General features: G+C 36.9%; 1 pseudogene; it reads right to left on the bottom strand.

The window, feature by feature from the left end:
* Positions 1-8,271: 8,271 nt before the first annotated feature.
* Positions 8,272-9,450, bottom strand: LOC129239184 (putative nuclease HARBI1; annotated as a pseudogene).
* Positions 9,451-19,342: the final 9,892 nt, after the last annotated feature.

Here is a 19,342-nt window from a genome sequence, read left to right as displayed (position 1 = left end):
CATAGTCACGTCCGAAATGTCAGTAAAGTTCGCATTAGTGTTGAGGGCAGCTTGAACTAAGTTTCGTCCCTCTTGTTTAAGTATGTTATTTACGACTCCTGCTATTATGTTTGTTAATTGCTCCATGTTGAATGCATTTGCATTTGAGGAGGAAGGAACGGATTGTAGAGGAGGAGCGCTTAGCACAGGAGGTCTTACCAAGTTATTTGGATTAAGAGGGCTTTCGTACCCTGGAGGGTCCCTGGTGTTGGGAATCGCAGAGTTAAGTTATATTATCAATTTCCAATTTATTGAGTTATTGGCTGTACGAGCCGTTCTTTATGAATTTTATAATTATTATATTTGTTTTACTCCTTCTAGGAAGGAGGGCTTTCCTACTCTGGAGGGTCCCGTAGGAATCGCAGAGTTAAGCAATATTATAGAGTTTTTTATTTTTAATTTATTATTGGCTGTACAAGCCTTTACTTATAGAGTTTATCAGGAATTAATTATTTTTCCTTTCACAATATATTTATTTTTTAACACTTTCGCATTACTTTTGCGATTTCAAGAAATATAGGCATTTATACTTTAGTATGTGGCCATGTACATAAAAATAAAGGTTAATTTTAAAATTGTTATTTTTTTTCACAATTTTGTATTTAATATTTTCATGATTCTACATTCACAATTTTGTATTTCTTAATATTTTTATATTTTATATTTTCAAGATTTTACAAATGTAAGCATTAGGGTGTCGCAGGCTACAAGGGGGAATTTTTCTTTTCGGAATTTCAATACGCATACCCTTTATATTTTTTCCATTTGACTCTAAAAACTTAAATATAAAATATTATTGAGATCGGATGTTATTAACCCGTGCCGACTTGATGTCAAACTTTAAGTTTAAAAGTTAGTATGAAAGCTATAGGCTCACAATAGAGAAAAGTTTAATTGAACTTTGAGATTAATTATATAAATAAAAATAAAACACATATTTCGTATTTATTTTCTTTTTATTATAAAAGGGGCATCAATCATAGAATTTTCTTTTCAAAGTTTTCTTTTTACAGTCGGGATATACCTGTCAGTGTTCTTGTACGCAACGTAATAAAAATTGTTTTTGCTTCTCTTGAACAGTGATCAAACCATGGAAGTCCTGCATTAACTTAACCGCTCTTTCTGCCGCATCATTAACTGCTTTCCGTCCTAGCAGCTTCCTTTTAGCCTGTAGAAAGGAATCATCAAGAGGGGCACTTGTTCAGAAAACTGTCGTCAATCTGGAGTCGATTAAACAGGAACTTGCTTTTGACAGAGACGAAGTCATCAATGTTATACCTATTAGCAAACTTAGTAAAAGAACAAAATCAAAGCTTAAATAACGTACCAAAAAGTGGGCTACAGAGTTCTTCTTTGGATGCAATGTAAGGTTTATTATGGGCTGTTGAGTTTTCTATAGTTAAGTTAGCAATCATTTTTACTTTAGTTTCTAGATCGACATCATCATCAAATAAAGCCAGAATAGATACTTCATCTGTCAAATACCACAAATGCTGGCAAAACTGAAAACTGAATTGAGAGCTAAGTAACGATATTTTTAATGAATAAATGGCTCTCGCCATCCATCGAGCCTGGTGCATAGCACCGCCAAGAAATATAATTGAAAGCTCAATTAATTCGCGATAGTCATCTCTAACGATTTCTTTGGTTAATTCAGTTTTGTAGAATTCTAGCAGTTTGTCAATTTTCGAAACATTAAAACAAGATAGCTTTTCTATACAGCTTTGTTTTTTCTCGGGATCGATATTTTTCCAGTTTCCTCGGAATTTCTTGAATAATGGGATGTCTGGGCTTGTAGTTACTTGACTGATTTTCGCTTCAAACACGCCTTTAAGTACTAATTCGTAAACGTGATGACGGCAAGCACTTCTCTACCCAGTTTTTGTTCGAGAAGCACACATGCTCCATTTATGCGGCCTGTGTTAGAAGCAGTAGTATCACAACAGAGAATCTGCACTTTGTCTTCAAGGTTCTAGTTCGTAATAGCATCCCAAACTGCGTCTGCCTGTTCCCTTCCTGTCGAGCTATCCAATTTAGGAACAGCAATAATTTGTTCTTTATTATCGTATGTAATAATTACCGGTAGGTGTTCTTCTTTACTTTTACGTGAATCTAGAGTTGGCAACAGTTTTCCGTCCCAGTGGACAGTTATCGTGTCCGGGACCTTGTTTTGAAAATAAATTTTTATAGCTTCATTTCCGTACGAACTCTATGGATGGAGAACCTGCTTATAGGGAATTCATCCGTAATGTGCCCCAGAGTCTCAATAGTAGCTTCAATTATAAAGACAGAATCCCTCACACTTAACTGACACCTGTGTAATGCGGCAACTAACTTGGGAGTTATGATATTTTTCCGCATAGAAGTTTTATCGAGCTGAGAGGAGGCTTCTCTTGCGCTGGGCCTATTTTCTTCTAATTCTATTATTTCACAATCAGAAGAGGACTTTTCTAGTGGTGGTTCGCAAGATGATGTTGATGGGGCTAAGGATGAAAAATTTTTAGCACGTCGCTTTTCCTCCTCGATGATTCTAAGGCGCGTCCTTTCCTCTTTGTTTGTCAGTTTTTTGTCCACTCCGGCTAAGTGACCGGGCCGACCTGGTTCTCTTTGGCGCTGCAAGAAGATCTTATCTTCATTTATTGTAATCGACTGAAGAGCATCGGCATGTGCAATGTCAAACAAATTCTTTAAGTTTGAAACAAACTCCTTTCGATGGTGTTCAAACACTTCTTGAGTTTTTTTCGCTTTTTTTTGCAATTCATTCCAAACTTGGTATAGTTAACTAGTTTCTTAACACATTTAGATATTGATCTGGTCGGTATACGTGCCTTTTTCCCAATAAATAATACACTCACAAATTGTGAGATTTGCACTTTCATTGACACTTAAGTTCACTTCACGAATATTAAAGAACAAAACTGTCAGTACTTGCCCGTTAGAGGGAAGTTTAGAACCGGTGATTTGATGTTTTACGTCCCCTATTAGAAATATCTCCTTTTTGGAACTTCGTAACTCCACTGACATGTTGACTACACGAAAAAAACGCGATTACTAATAAAATAAACAAGTAATTACATGCAATCAATCCGACAGTTCGCGCGCGCCGTATTATACAAGTACCGACAGGTTTCCGCGCAACTCGGCACGGGTTGCCGTGATTCTAAATAGACGAAACTTTATTTTTGGATGTTTTGAGACCATTCAAACAAAATAAGAGGGTATGCGTTAAAAAAAAACACTTTAATTTTTTTGGGACACTGTAGTATGTTCATTTAGGACTCAATTTTAATTTAATTAGTTTTTCCTGATTCGATCAACAGCGATCTCCTACCTAGTGGTTTGTATGGCTTCACGGGCCATACTCTAGCGGGCAATGCAGTTATCGCTTCCGCTTCCTATATTTGTCTTAAATTAATTACAATTTTTTTTTTTCTTATGTATTATATAAATATATCTAAATTCTGCTGCTGTTGATCGTCCATCTGCACCAGCTGGTCTTCGCCGGATCTGGCACGCTGGCGCTCCCTCGTTGACGCAAGCGGCGGGGTGCCCCTCGCGTTTGATGTCTCTAGTTGTTGTTAGTCTTGGTGTTCGGATCCGCTGCCGTGCAGTGCTTGCACGTGTATTCGCAGAACGCACTGTCCAATGGTCCCTCGCAGTCGTCTGGGCACTTCTTGGCTGGTTTACTGAGCTGGGCTTTTATTGCTCCTGGCTGGTTTAATTTGGGAATAGTGTTATCAATTGTTTTTATATGTCTTTGTGTGGTGGTAGAGGTTGAATGCTTATGGTTTGCCTTCTGGTCGCCATGTATTAGACTTGTGCCTGTCACGGTCGCCATGTATTAATCGTAATCAAAGAAATTCTGTTTGTCTTAATCGTAATCGACTCGTTGCTACGAGTGTGTTTTATTCAATGCCTTTTCAGTTGTTACAATTTGGTTCTTACAGCTAAAGACAGCGTGGCTGCGCTGTCAGGGACGCCGGCAGAGGCGCGGTCAGCTTATGTATAATTCTTTATGTATTGTTTACATAAGAACGTCTAGGGGCTGACGCGGGTCGCAACGGCGGGGAGGAGGTAATATGTTCACTTGGTTGTTGAACCGTCGGCGCATGTCAAATATGCCGACGCGGCAATGTCCATGCAGGGCAATGTCCAAGGGATCGTATTACCACAAGTGCTTGCACATTGTTTATATGAATATTGTAGTCAAGTGCTACAATGTGTTTGTAATAATATTTATGCATTCAACTGAGTACAGTGAGCATTCGATAAGTGAACATACTACAACACTCTAGTATGCATATTTAAACTTAAATTTATAGACTTGTATGTAACTTACATAAAGGTGTGAAGGAACATTTTTACTGTTGACCTTTTCCTTCCATGAAGTTTACTTGCGTGTCTTGCGCTGATTCGGTGCGGCGGCTGACGGCTCGCGTCTCCCGTTTGCTTTTCCGTCACTCTTGGTTGCTATGATGCGACGAATTGTTGATAGTCCCCGTTTGTCAGGGAATCCTTTTTCCGGCACTTGGTCGCTGTGGTGCGGCGGATTGTTAATAATCCCCGTTTGCCAGGGAATCCTTTTTCCGGCACTTGGTCGCTGTGGTGCGGCGGATTGTTGATAATCTCCGTTTGCCAGGGAATCCTTTTTCCGGCAAACGTTTCCAGTTTTTGGTGGCACAGCTTGGAAAAAGCCCTTTATGTCCACCAGGTTCGGGGGCCAATTCAGCTACTACTCGCGAACGGAACACTTATTAGTGGAGGCGGCTCTTCTATTTTTAGGACACTATGGACACTATTACTGGAGACGGCTCCTTTATTGGTTCACACTCGCGTTAGTTAACGAATTGGCCCCACGTTGGGCGCCAGTTAAAGATTTTCGCGTGGAAAATTACAAAATTTCTTAATCTAAAACCTAAACTTAAAATGCACCGAGCTACCTGTGGTGGCGTGAGCAATTTCCAGGAATCGCTGACTTTGGTTGCGCGTGCATAACATCCGGCCTAATTCAATTGGGGTGTTGCTGCCGTTGGCTTTTCTGCTGACAGTGCGTCTGGAATATTGTGGGAAGCACTATGTAAGCGTTGTACATCGGCTGTACTCATGTTGCTGATCGGCGTGTGAAAAGTTAACATTTGCCATGTTAACATGTCTATATGTTATATATTTCGCTAGTTTCGCGCCACAACTACTGTTATTTTTATGTGGACAACTTCAAGGGCACGATTCACACTTATCTCGTACCTAGGGTATTTTTATGACCTTCTACTTAAAATCACATACGCCACTCAGTTGCCACCCACACACAACACTTTATTTATGCACTTTTGCTAATTTACCGCAGATTTGTTCAGATTATGCACTTTTATTAATTTATCGCAACGTATTTTGTTCAATCAAATTTTAAATCACCCCAATTTATAGAAATATAATGGAAATCACACGCGTTTATTTGCGTTGTGTGGGACGAGCCCCCATATGTAACAAATAATTATTTATTGAAGATATTTGTGTTGGTATATTTTGTTTTAAATTTTATGAACTAAAACTAAAATGGATTTTAATACAGTACAGATTTTAGTGCGAATTTTATTAAATAAGTTACATATAAATGTAACAAATAATAGAAGTTCGGTTCTTTTTATGGCACGACTTCTCCGCGGCGCGACGACTTACTGACTGCCAATTTGTTTGCAGGCATAAGATTTATGGAAAAATATGCTTTTACGCCGTTGCCTCTCTGCTGTTCTGCAACCACTGTTGCCACTGTTACATGTATGTATAGGCAAATACGTTTCTTTGAAGTTTTCCTGCATTTATTTAAAAGTTTTTTACTATCTACAAAATGCGTACATATATTCTTTCCTGTAATAACATGTAAATTGAAATAGGAACAAATAAATGCATAATCACATCTATATATGATAAGGCGATGCGTCGTGAGATAGGTCATGGTTTCCACAGTGCGTATACACATACATATATACATATGTATGCAACACTTTAAGAATTGAAGATCCAATTGAACTTTTGCACAAACACACATATATGTGCATATGTACGTCAATATACCAAAACACTTGTATGCTCTATTAATTAATTTCGACTCAACAATTAGTAAACATGTTCATAAAATTTGTATAGTTTTAAATTTACTAAAACGCACACACCAAAATGTGAGATCGTTTTATAATGTATTTTTGTAAATTAAATCAACAAACATTACAATCACATCACTGTCAAACACATGTCTATTCGTTGCGACTTGAAAAAGCCTTGATCTGAACATCGAACATTTACGACGGTACGATAAAGAAGAAATACTTTTAGGTAAAGGAAATGAGGCGATATCATTTTTTAAGGAAGAAGCTAGCAAGGAACAAAAACGTCATGAGGATGTACTACGGTTAGAGAGGGAAAAGCTTGAGATTGAAAAGGAGAAAATTGGTGTGCTAAACTCTTTGCGCGACATTTTAGCTAAGAGGACGTAAAAGCTTAAACAAATTTTGATACGAAATTAATTTTTGAAGATAATTTTGCAATGTTTTGTAAACGCAGTACAAAAACACATACAGCTGCGGTCAATATAATAGCACCACGCACAAATTTATACTGACTCCGTTTACATCTGTTTAACTGTTGGACCGATTCAACTCAAAACAAAATAATAAATTCTTTGATGTTAATGGTTTAGTATCATAAGAAAATTATTTGATTTTTTTCAACAGTTTATAATACGCTAATTAATTTAAACCAAAACCTTAAAAACTACACAGTCAAAATAATAGTACTTCAGTTCATTTTTAACAAAAGTTAGTGGTCTTTGTTAAAATAAATAAAAAGTTTCACTCAGATATCTTGCCCTTTGTTTGCTATTACCGCGGCACAACGCCTTCCCATGGAATCCACTAAATGCTGGCATCTTTCAACTTTGATGGAACTCCAAATTTTCTGCACAGCCTCCCAGAGCCTTCAACGCTTGTTGGTTTTATTGTAGATACACCCTTCTTTATGTCCGTCCACAGATTTTCGATAGGGTTCAAATCTGGGGACTGTGCAGGCCACTCCATTACATTGATAGAGTTATCGTTGAACCATTTTTTTGCCATTTTGCTAGTGTGTTTGGGGTCATTGTCTTGCGGCATTTCGTAGGAAGCATACGGCAGCATAATTTCATCAAGAATTTTTACATAAACCGATGAATCCATAACGGTTTTGATCCAATATATAGGACCCACACCTTGAAATGAGAAGCAACCCCATACCATAATACTATGACCTCCATGTTTGATAGTTTTTGCTGTGAATTGTGGCTTGTATTCGCTGTTAGGTGGCCTACGGACGAAACATCTGGAACCCTTTCCACCAAAAAGAACACTTTTGGATTCGTCAGTCCATAGCACATTTCTCCACTTTTCCTTTGGCCAATTTAGATGTGCTTTAGCAAAAGATATCCGTTTAGCAACGTGCTTAGAAGAAAGGAGCGGCACTTTTCGAGGACTACAGGCATTGAGGCTGTTGTCTCGAAGTCTGCGGCGAATAGTCTCCACGCTTGCCGGCACATCCAATGGTTTTTTGAGCTCTGTAGCTGTCATAAAGGGATTTGCTTTAGTCGTCTGTACTAACCGCTTTACCATTAAGGGTGACAAAACTCGCTTCCTACCACGGGATTCAATTTTTTCCTCATATCTTAGGGCATTTATTATCATTTTATTGGAACAGCCCAGCAATTCCCTTATTTGGGAATATGATTTACCCTCGGACACAAATTTTTTATTAGTTCACGTTTTTCAGGGGAACAATGCTTTCCGCGACCCATAACTATATAATTTTTATAATATTATTACACGATTTTATAGAAAGTATTTAAAAAAAATGTTATTACCTTCACGTTTTCACTTTTTTCACAAAATTTTGCAAAATAAAATTAAAAAAGCCTACTGGTGCTATTTTATTGCCTGCACAAAATGATAAGTGTTGACAAAAGATATTTTATAACTGATTAACAGTTATGAAATTTGACAAGAAATGCACACACTCTGATAGAGCATACAAAATGTAACTGTTTTTTACACTCCAAAAAATAATATAGTAAATAGGTGAAATTTTTACATCTTTCGAATCAGAATATTGCAACTGGTGCTATTATATTGACCGGCACTGTATGTGGTGATATGAATTAAATTGTACCTTTCTTTTATTGATCTTTATTTCTTTTAATAAACTACAAATTTAAGACATAAATAACATTTTTAAATCGTTTCTTTTTATGACTCCTTCACTGCTTTCAGTAATATTTTCGACAGCTTCTAAGGTTTGAACATGAGCAGAATTTATGCTTTGATTTAAATTAATGCTGTTCAAAATATCCGCTGAACTTGTATCGCCATCGTGGGTTATGATAAAATTGTGTAATATAGAGCAGGCCATTATAATTTTAGAAGCTTTCTTTATAGTTGATACATCAATGTGATTTAGTATTTTCAATTTTTTTCGAAAAACGCCAAAGGACTGTTCTATTAATACACGCGTTGAACTGAGGTAGTAGTTGAATCTTCTTTCTTCGGTAGAAAGATGCACATTGTCCCTAAATGGGACCATTAAATATTTTGCTATGGGATAAGCTGAGTCTGCTAAAATTATTGCCCCATTAGCGAGCTGAACTTCTCCCGACGTGATCTTTTGGTAAATTGGGCTATTCCTCCATACGTTAGCATCATGACAACTTCCAGGATAACCAATAAAAACGTCTCGAAATCGAAGACTGCTATCACAAATAGCCTAAGAAGATTGAAAAAATTTAGTCACATGTCCCTTATATACATTATATGTACATATACATTGTTTACCTGCATTATTGTGGGAAAAATGCCCCTTGCGGTCGTAATAGCTCACTGCATCTTGTTTTGGAGTATTTATTTTAAAGTGGATTCCATCCATACATCCTACAACATAGGGAAACGAATTGGGTCGTTTTTCCTGGAACTTTTCCATCACATTCTGTTGCTCTGCGACCGTAGGCCAACAAATTTCCTTTTTAAGGCAGCATATTACTTTAATGGTCTTGTAAAAGAGTTTATGAGCTGTACCTTTCCCCACATTGAATCGGTCAGAGAGCTGACGAAATGTAATTCGGCTGTTACTTAGCTGCCATAGAGTCAGGTACATTGCCTGTTTCAATGAATATCTTGTACCCAGCATTGACCAGAAAGGGTGCAAGGCAGTTATCAGTTTCTAAACACATTATTAAAATTAAATTATAAATAAAGCCATAACTTCTCAAATTTAATACTTACATGCAGTGTATCACGAGTCATACGAAAGTGGGAAAGGAATACGTCAGCGTCGTATAGTTCAATCGTGATAAAAAAATGTTGGACCTTTACGATTCGTCTTCTCTAAGAGTTTCTTCAAAAAGAAAATTCTTTTTTTTTTTTGTTTTCGTGCCTCCTCCTTTTTTCAAAATTTATTAAAAAACTATCAGCACTTTTCTCATTCTCATCTATTATTAAATTAATTTCCATTTCTACTGCGATCTGAAATCAAAACTTTTTCTCAAATTGATACCTGCAACATTACAGCAATATAACAGCTGAGTATCAGCAGTGTAGTGCAAAATAAGCAACAGGGTTGCTGCAGTTATACATTTTCGCGAACGTACCCAAAGCTTCATCGTTGCCTATCAAGAGGTCCAAGCGGCAATGGATAAAAGAATGGCGAAAAAACAAATGCGATCACGGCTCGTTCGCTTTTTTTAAACAAAGAGTTGCTGGTGCACAATGAGCAGAGCTATAAAAATTTTCTACGGATATCAAATGCTCAATTTCATTACTTGCTATCGCTAATTGCATGCGTTCCCTATGTTGTAGTTGGAGACGATGCATTTCCTCTGCAGGTGCATTTAATGAAGCCATATCCTTACCACACGCAATGTCAAGAAATTTTCAATCGAAGACTCTTCCGGGCAAGGCATGTAGTGGAACATGCATTTCGAAATTTGTCGAACCGATTTCGCGATTTTCTTGCTCCTATAAATCTAGATGTGGCCACTGTAGAGAAAATTGTATTAACGTGCTGTACTTTACATACATAATTATCTAATTGAAAATGGCGAAACATACACTGATGGTAGCGGAAATGTAGAAACTGTAAACAATAACTGCCCAACTGGATCGAATATATTATAATATATAATCCGAGAAAAGGTGAAGCGGAGAATGTTCATCAAAAATTTCTTAAATATTTCAATGAAGAAGGCAAACTGGATTGGTTAAATAATAAATAATTTCTTTTATTTTTATTAACGTAAATGTATATATGGATATAAGCTTTTGTACTTCATTAAAAAAAATGAAATAAAATATACTTCATGTATAACTAATTTACTTAAAATGCATAAGAATTATGACTTATAACACAGCCTCATATTTTTTAGTTCCTTTGGTTTTTAAATTTATTTGGATTTAAAAATTTTTTAAATGTATATAAGTATATCAGATTTTGTACTTCATTAAAAAAAAAAAAATAAAAAAAAGAAAGTGTGTGGTAGTTCACGGAACCCGCACGACTGAAGTGAAACTTCTTTTATCAACAAATCAATAATTTAACTATTATTTCAATTTAATGCATGCAGAAGTCATGGAAAGCATGGAATGGAATTTTATTAAACAGAATTATTTATTTATTTTAATATAAAAAGAAATGAATTTATTGTACTCAATTACATTTGGTTCTCGGCATTGTCATTATCATTATTGGATTCGTTTTCCAAAAATGAAACAAGGGCTTTATGGTAACTGAAATACGTAAAAAATGATCTACATTCTAATCTATCAAGGTATCGATGAAATACTGCATCAATGGTAGTTCCGCATCTTGTTCTTGGTACTTCACAATCATTAACCATATTTAAATTTAATTTTTCTTTGAGGAAACTTATTAGAGTCTTTGATCGCTCTTCTGCAAAATTGACATTAAAGTCGCCACTTAAAATCATCGGAATTTGATGATCATGTTGTCCTAGCAACTCAGACCCTGCCATAGTATATGGTAACAATATTTTATGAATAAAATATATTATATCGTCTATTTTCTTATTTACATGAATATAAAGAGAGACAAGTAAAATTACTTGTCCATTTTCAAGTTGGCACTCTGCAGCACATAGTTCTCCAATCGTTCCCAAATTGACGGATACATTCTGTACAGAATGCATGTCGATATCCATATGAGGAGTTAATATCCTTGAAGTGTCAGTGGAGTTGTGATATATCGCGACATCTCCCCCTCGAGGGCCTGGATTTTTATATTTCACGATACAGTTGAAATTAGGAATGCTTTGTTCTTGTTCGTTATCTATCCAAGTTTCACTTCACGACGACACGCCACGCCAGTCTTTTAACAGATGGCGCTGACATAGCGTGAGTTTTACTTAGTTTAGCGTAGTTTTACTCCTCACAGCGTTTCATCCACGCCACGCTTTTAACAGATGGCGCTGGCGTAGCGTCACATGTCGATGAAACGCTATGGTTTTACTCCTCACAGCGTTTCATCCTTCGAGGCAAAAGAAGTTTCACTTCAATAAAATATACTTCATGTATAACTAATTTACTTAAAATATTAATTAAATCCTTTCGTCTTAACTTAAATATATTACACAGTCTCTTATATACAAAAGGCACTTTGGTTTCCATATTTGGTGGCTTTTAATCCAGTATCAGTTTTTTGGCGTTCAAGTATCTAGAAACGGAAAAATGTAGAAGTTAACATAAACATGTCTCATAGGTTTTATGAATTATACCTACTTTGCTAGCAAAAATCATCTTCGTCAAAAACTCCCTCCATAGACAGCTGCAACTAGTCCTTGCCTGATGATGATGCAGTTGGTAATGATGAATGAGTGCGCTGATTGGATTCATCAATAAATCTTTTCAAAACTGTCTGGATTTCCCAAGCAGCGCTCTGTTGTTTGTCGTTGTCTATCTCCTCCATTTGACTTACAACCAAAGTGCCCAACCAGGCGTATTTTCGGGAGCTTTTCTTTTTATGCATCATCTCTTTAAATTGAGAGAACTCCTGATGCATTTGATTATACTGCTTACTTTTCTATTAAAAAAAAAAAAAAAAAAAAAAAAAAAAAAAAAAAAAAAAAAAAAAAAAAAAAAAAAAAAAAAAAAAAACAATTATATGATATATTTTTTTATTAATCGTAATGTTATGTACCTTTTTTGGTTTTTTCGATGGCTCGTCGTTAACGCTCGAGCTACTATTTTCTGCACCCGTATACGTTGAGGTAGTCGAAGAAGAAGGCATCTGAAAAAAAAAATTGTGACGTATGTTAATTATTCTTTCATATCAGTCATATAGTATACGTCTGACGATACCGCAATTTGTATTTTCTTAAAATTTGTAACACATTGCATTTTAATATTACCTCAATATTGTATTGGCTCTGTCTAGTGGCTACATGGCCTTCTAAAAATGAGAGCTGATCGAAACACCAAAGCTTTGTTTGGTACACCTCATTGATGCCGCTTCCACTTTTCTTCGAGTTTTTTATCAACCGTAGCTCCCTCATATATTGGCTACGGAGGTTTTTCCATTTTTTTGGATATCGTTTTGTGTAACTCCAACCATTTCTGTTGCCATTTTTTTATGGATTTCCGCAAATGCCATAGCTTTTTTGGCTCGGTTCATATAGTCAGTACATCTTATGCTGTATAAACAAGCATTTTCTTGTATATACGCTATTAACTTTTATATGTTTATACGGTTCCACTTGCACTCCATTTTCAAAATAGGAGTACTTTCTACCACAAAACAAGAAAACGAATGAAGCAACTGTCAAAAATTGTTTTGCAGCCAACTTCACAATTGGAAATACGAAAAAGAAGCACAAAGCGTGTCGCCAGTACAGGAGACAAATTCCCTTCTCTCTTCCGCGGCCGTCCTTCACCCCCGAACAAAATGTTTCCGTGTGTAAATGGGCACTTAGGAGCAACCAACGCTGTAATGCAGGGAGAGTACTTCGAGTTTTGAGACTGAATAGTAATATTGACAGTCAAACCATCAGAGGCGAAGTTTGCATTACCAAGACACCCGATACGTAGGTGGATGACTTGGTTTTTCACAACTGCAGTTGATGAGCAAGACGAGATGTAATAATATGCAACTGCGACCCTGAGTCGAGCAGTGCACGACATGGCACCCATGTTCCTGCGCTTTTCTTAACATTGATGACAGCAGTGGCTAGAAGCACAACATCAGGACTGAGATTCTGAGCAGATGTGACAGTTGACGTTGTTTGGGAGATTGACGCCAAGGTGTGGTGTGCGACCGAAGTTGAAACAACAGCACTGAAGATGCAGGACCTTGTGACTTAGAGGAATCGATATGTAGCAGACTATGGTGCTTGGCTCCACATGTACGACATAAATCAGCATTGCACGTTCGAAGCTGACGGCCTTTTCTGAGGCAGTTTAAACACAAAGCAAGCCTTTTGACCTCTTTAAGACGAAGTTGTGGAGATAAATTTATAAAAGGAGTGCATGAATATACAGCATAATCTGTGTTGTCACAAAAACACAGCCATTGGTTGAGTTGTTTGTATTGTTAGTAGCAATAAATGTTTTTCTACCTTGGTTAATAGTTCTACTATTTTCCCCCACCTGAGAGCCCTGTTTATACGCTGCCATATAATGTTCTACGTTCTCCAGCTTTTGACAACGCTTCTCCAAGAAACTTGTAAACTGCTCCCATGAGGGTACGAGTTCTATTTGCTCCGAATTCCCCATGGTGCGTAGGGCGCGCAGGTTTCCATTTACCTTGTCGGATAATTCACAAAGCTTCACCGCTGAAGAAGTGTCCACCCTTTGCCTGAAAAATAAGACGCTTATTGTTAAATCTTTTGTTACGCAAATCTAAAGCCACAGAGTAGTTGTTGCCACTCATCTCTAACGAACGAATTGCATCCAGAGCTGGACCCTTCAGATATGAACGTAGGTGCTGCAACTTGTCGACATGCGTGAGGTCCGGATCCTTGTCTATAACAGTTGAAAACAAGGAAAAGAAATCTGTGTATTCCGTATATCCTCCACTGAATGTAGGCAATCTGAGCTCAGCCAAACGTGGTCGACTTTGCAAAACAACTGTTTGCCCTTCCGAAACCGGATCGTGCCGCATGGTTGAACAGGATGGCATTTGAGATTGACGTTTATGAATCTCACGCCGTATATGACACCGAAGTTAAAGGAGTAGCTCTTCAAAATTTGAACGCAGTTTTCCGCGCGATTTCGTCAAAATTGAGCTCCTCTAAGCTGTCATGAGCCAAGTTAAACGTGCTGGAAATATGTTCGAGGCACTCCCAACGTACCTTTAAATCCACTTCGGTGAATGGATTAATTTTTTAGCCTTCGATTGCCCGTTCAATCGATTGTGCCTTACGCTTGTAAAAAGACACCATATCCTCAGGTGGCAACCGAGAAGCTTCTTCTGTTGCCATCATATAAAATATTAAAAATGTATTAACGTTTGAAGTTAGCTGTATAAACAGACTGAATGTATATTACGAGTATATGCACAACGGGTGCATAAGTGATTAAATGCAAATATTTGCGGCGGTATATTGCATATATTGATTATTACATAAATCTACCGGTATACCGTATGCAAATAGTGTTTTTATTTTTTAAGTTCGTACCTACATATGCTACCTTACTTATGTATGTATGAGTGCTTATGAATGCTCACTTCAACTGTATTTTGTCTTATTTATTTCAACTGTTTTTTTATATTTAATTTCAATAAACTTATTCCACAAAGATTTAAAATTTTGTTGTTGATTCTTTAGGGTTATTGTTTATTTTTACTTTTTTTATTTTTTCTCCTTCGGTACCTCGTGAACGATCGTCATTTTTTTTTGGCATGGTGAAATCTGTGAAATAGAAAAATTCATGTACAGCATACTTGTTTTTTGATAATACATTGTATGTGGTGAGAATTTTCTTCGAAAATAGCATTTTTGAATGTTATAATAATTTCAAGTGGATTCGGCAGTCATAATGTAATGGTAAGGTTCAGGTATGAAATGTAAATGCTCACTGACGCACATAAGTGTGTATGTTGGCGCGTGCACGCCGAGCGCGTATGCAAATTATGTTTTTCTTTACTGGAATAACATTTTTTTAAAAAAGACGTGCTTCAGTTGAAGACGGAGTAAAAACTAAACTTTATTCTATAAATTCCCTTATTTATATCTTTACAATTTGTTTACTTAAATCTATGTGTTTCACAATGATGGTTTGGCATTGCATCAGCCTGGTCAAAGAAGATATCAATTTCATTTTCAATTAATTTTTATTACGCAGCAGCATAATGCTGAGCTGGCGGATTTGTAAGATGCAAAATATGTTTTCTCAATTGTGTTTACATTTAGCATTGTAATGGGGTAAGTGGTCTGCTGTTAACTCCCCCTTCTCTAAAATGAATCGCCCTCGATTCAACGATTTCTTTTGATAGAATATTTATTTTATTTTGCAACTCAAAATATAATTTTTCTTGATTTCTTTGGAACTTTTCTTGCTTTTTCATTTGCAAAATTTTTAGCAAATAATGCTCTTTGGTTGTTTGATTCTAGTTCCTGTGCTTTTGCCAAAGCATCGGGCAAATCCTGAGGATTGAGAGAAAATATTATGTCTCTTAAAGATGCATTGAGACCAGTTACAAATATTCTTAAGGCATGATCCTTATTCTTTTTATTAAGTTCTTTGGCTATATCGGATGAGCTACTATGAGTCATTATTGTTTTATTTCTGAGTAAGGTCAATTTTCTATTGACCAAATTATAATACTCGACAACTGTCATTGATCCCTGGCGTAAGACACTCAGTTCCTGTTCTATAATGTGTATCGGCCGTTTGTCTGAATAAGCAAAATCTAATCGCGCAATTATTGCATCAAAATTCAACACCGTACCATGATTGGTGAGCGTGTCATTCGCATCTTGTGTGATCTTGTTTCGCAAAATAGTAAGGGCTGCAAAGTATCTTCAACTTTTCCTTATATACAGGCTCATAGCATTATGTGCTGCCTCCCTCCAACTAACGTAAGAATTTAATTTCCCTGAAAAATCTGGAAGGGATTTAACAACATCAAGAGATTCTTGGCACTGTATATTTTCGTCAATAGACTCAGTCACATAATCCGTCACCCTACGAGTATCTATCTCAACTTGAGATCGTAATCGTTCAACTTCCTGCCTTAAATTTATTGTGCTCTCCGCAATCAATCTTGTAATTAAATCAACTGTTAAGTCAGCCATTTTTATATCTTATTCTTTTGTTCACTTTTCTTAAAATTTTTCTTAAATAATATAGGGCACTTTTCAATTTTATGATCCCCACTACATTAAATCAACTGTTAAATCAGCCATTCCTATATTTTATTATTTTGAATACTTTTTATTCTTTTGTTCACTTTTTCTTAAAATTTTTCTTAAATAATATAGGGCACTTTTCAATTTTATGATCCCCACTACAATATTCACAATATAATAATTTTGAATATTTTATTTCACTGGGAGTATTCCCCATTTCCTTATTATATGTATATGATATAACTTACATATATCATTTTTTATCTTCGGTGCATTTGTGTCTCCTCTTCTGCGAAGAACGCGCTGCGCCAGGAAAATGCTCGCTACAAGGAGCGCTGCCAAATCGGGCAAAAAATGTCTTGTCGTTTCTATCACGGGGAGTTGCTGCAAAAAGCTGCAAGCCAAGCCGCTGCTGGTGTTAATGGCAAAATTGTTGCTGTTATTGTTCTTTGCTATTGAGTCTTTGTTGAACCGGAGCTCGATGCCTGCACTGCGATCACTTTTAAACGCTCTGGAAGTGGAGAACAAGGCCCTTTACGTTGGGCGCCAATTATGTTTTTCCTTACTGGAATAACATTTTTTTAAAAAAGACGTGCTTCAGTTGAAGACGGAGTAAAAACTAAACTTTATTCTATAAATTCCCTTATTTATATCTTTACAATTTGTTTACTTAAATCTATGTGTTTCACCATGATGGTTTGGCATTGCATCAGCCTGGTCAAAGAAGATATCAATTTCATTTTCAATGAATTTTTATTACGCAGCAGCATAATGCTGAGCTGGCGGATTTGTAAGATGCAAAATATGTTTTCTCAATTGTGTTTACATTTAGCATTGTAATGGGGTAAGAGGTCTGCGGTTAACTTGCACACATAATTACATGCGTCAATGTGCGTTCGCGCTCTCAATTTCACTTGAACATTTAATAGCGATGTATAGATATATTTCTTGATTGCACAGAAGTAATGCCTCTCTCACGTACTGATGGAAGTTATGCGTTATAGTTATCTGTAATGAAACACGTGGCGTAAATCAACTATTTTTATTTTTTCACCCCAATATAGGCTTAGAAATATTATTTATAATAATATTTTAACAATTTAATTATAGCGGTTCAAGGATATTATCAAATAATCACAGAATACAGATGTAAATAACGTAAATAATCACAAAAACAAAATACAATGATATACATATATATCAAGTATACACACGTGCTGTTTCAACTGCTAATATATAGCGTACATCTATAATACGCGCATGCGCGATAATGTAGCTATCCTATTCTATTGCTTCGTACTGAGTGTATATATCGCTCTCTCTTGCTCCACTGTCGTATGGTGTCAGAGCTGTACGTAGTACGTACTCGCGTGCATGCGCGTCATACTTTGTTTTCTTCTAGTGCCTAGTATTCAATGAATACGTGGCTCTCTCTCTCTTGCTCGTACGATGCTTCTTAAACTATTCCCCCTTCAAGCAAGTTAGACTCTGGACTAGGACCGCACAAAAGGGAGACGCGGATAGCCTAAACTGATGTATATGATGTATAGCTCTCCTTCTCTTTCTCTCTATGTTATATATCTGTATACTCTGACTTACAACGAAGCCTATGTCTTAGGTATAGAAAATGTATAGCTCTCTTTCTCCTTCTCTCTACGTTGTATCTTTTTTTCTCTCTCGCGTACCGAATTCTCTAAACGTTACATTTTACTCTCCATTCTCGCTCAAATATCAGACCGCCGCTAAAGAAGTTTCACTTCAAAAATAAGCACAATCAGTGTAAAATACTGTTCTCGATCGGAATGCGACGCGATGGGCGGTTTGAAATGTGGGCCTCCACGGTCGCTCCGATGAAATATTTTATATAAAAAAACAGAAAGCACAAAAGCGTGTCAGTATATATTCATTTAATATTTATTTTGCAATATATACATAGATATATGCATAGAAAGAGGTATGTCAAGTATAAGTTTAAGTGTAATTTATTACCTTTAGCCTATTGCAGTATAGATATATGCATAGAAGGATGTATGTTAAGTATAAGTAAAGTGTAATTTAGAATTTATATTACCTTGTTGGCTGACACGTCTGGTTGCTCCTGATTGTACAATCGCAGTGAAAGTTATAGTTAAAATTAGAGTGAAAGTAACCTCGCCGAACAACGTTTAACACGGTAAACGTTTTAACTGTTCGGCGGGGAAATGCCAGGGTTAACGGCCTTCACGTTGCAGTGACTGGAAACGGTGGTTAGCAACAGTCGGAACGGTAGGCGCAGTTACCATTAGGGTGGCTAAAAATTTATATTTAATATTAGGGTGCGGCCTAAATATGCCGGCCCCCTTGCGATAAGCAATGATTATTTTAGGACGGAGGTGTCAGCCAACGTTCGGTATATTGGTGAGACATCGGAGGCTGCCGGTGCCGTCTGAAATGCTGCAAAGATATGTAATTTTATGTACGTGGATTTATTATTGCACACGAAAAGAAGTAGAATTTATTATTTCAAAAAATTTATTCATTCGTGCTTTGTATTATACAAAAATAAAAATAAAAAAGTTTAGTACAGCGGGCAGACCCCGGACAGTATCCATCCAAATATAGAACCCTGCGCCATCAGGGTGCTGAGAAAGGGGGTAGGGTCCCCTGCGTCATCACGCTGGCGTAAATTTCTGCTCCTATCACTAGGCGGATAGGAGTGGATTCGAAAAATTTGGAGTCCGCCAGTCGCATATGTACGTAAGGCGCCGCTATACCCGGGTCGACGCTTCGGAAGGGGGTGACGCGCTGAAATCCCGGTACCACCGCAGCATGTGTGACAACGCGCTTCGGATTGCCGTTCCTTCCGCGAATCGTTATCACGCATCCCCTTTGGCCTCCTACCTGGGTGCTTAATAGTCCTAGGTCCCTTGCGAGGCCGCTCGCAATGATGGT

The sequence above is a fragment of the Anastrepha obliqua genome, chromosome 2 (genome assembly GCF_027943255.1).
Source record: "Anastrepha obliqua isolate idAnaObli1 chromosome 2, idAnaObli1_1.0, whole genome shotgun sequence".
NCBI lineage: Eukaryota > Metazoa > Arthropoda > Insecta > Diptera > Tephritidae > Anastrepha > Anastrepha obliqua.
The sequence above is the reverse complement of the archived record's forward strand: the minus strand, read 5'-3'. Positions and strand labels throughout refer to the sequence as shown.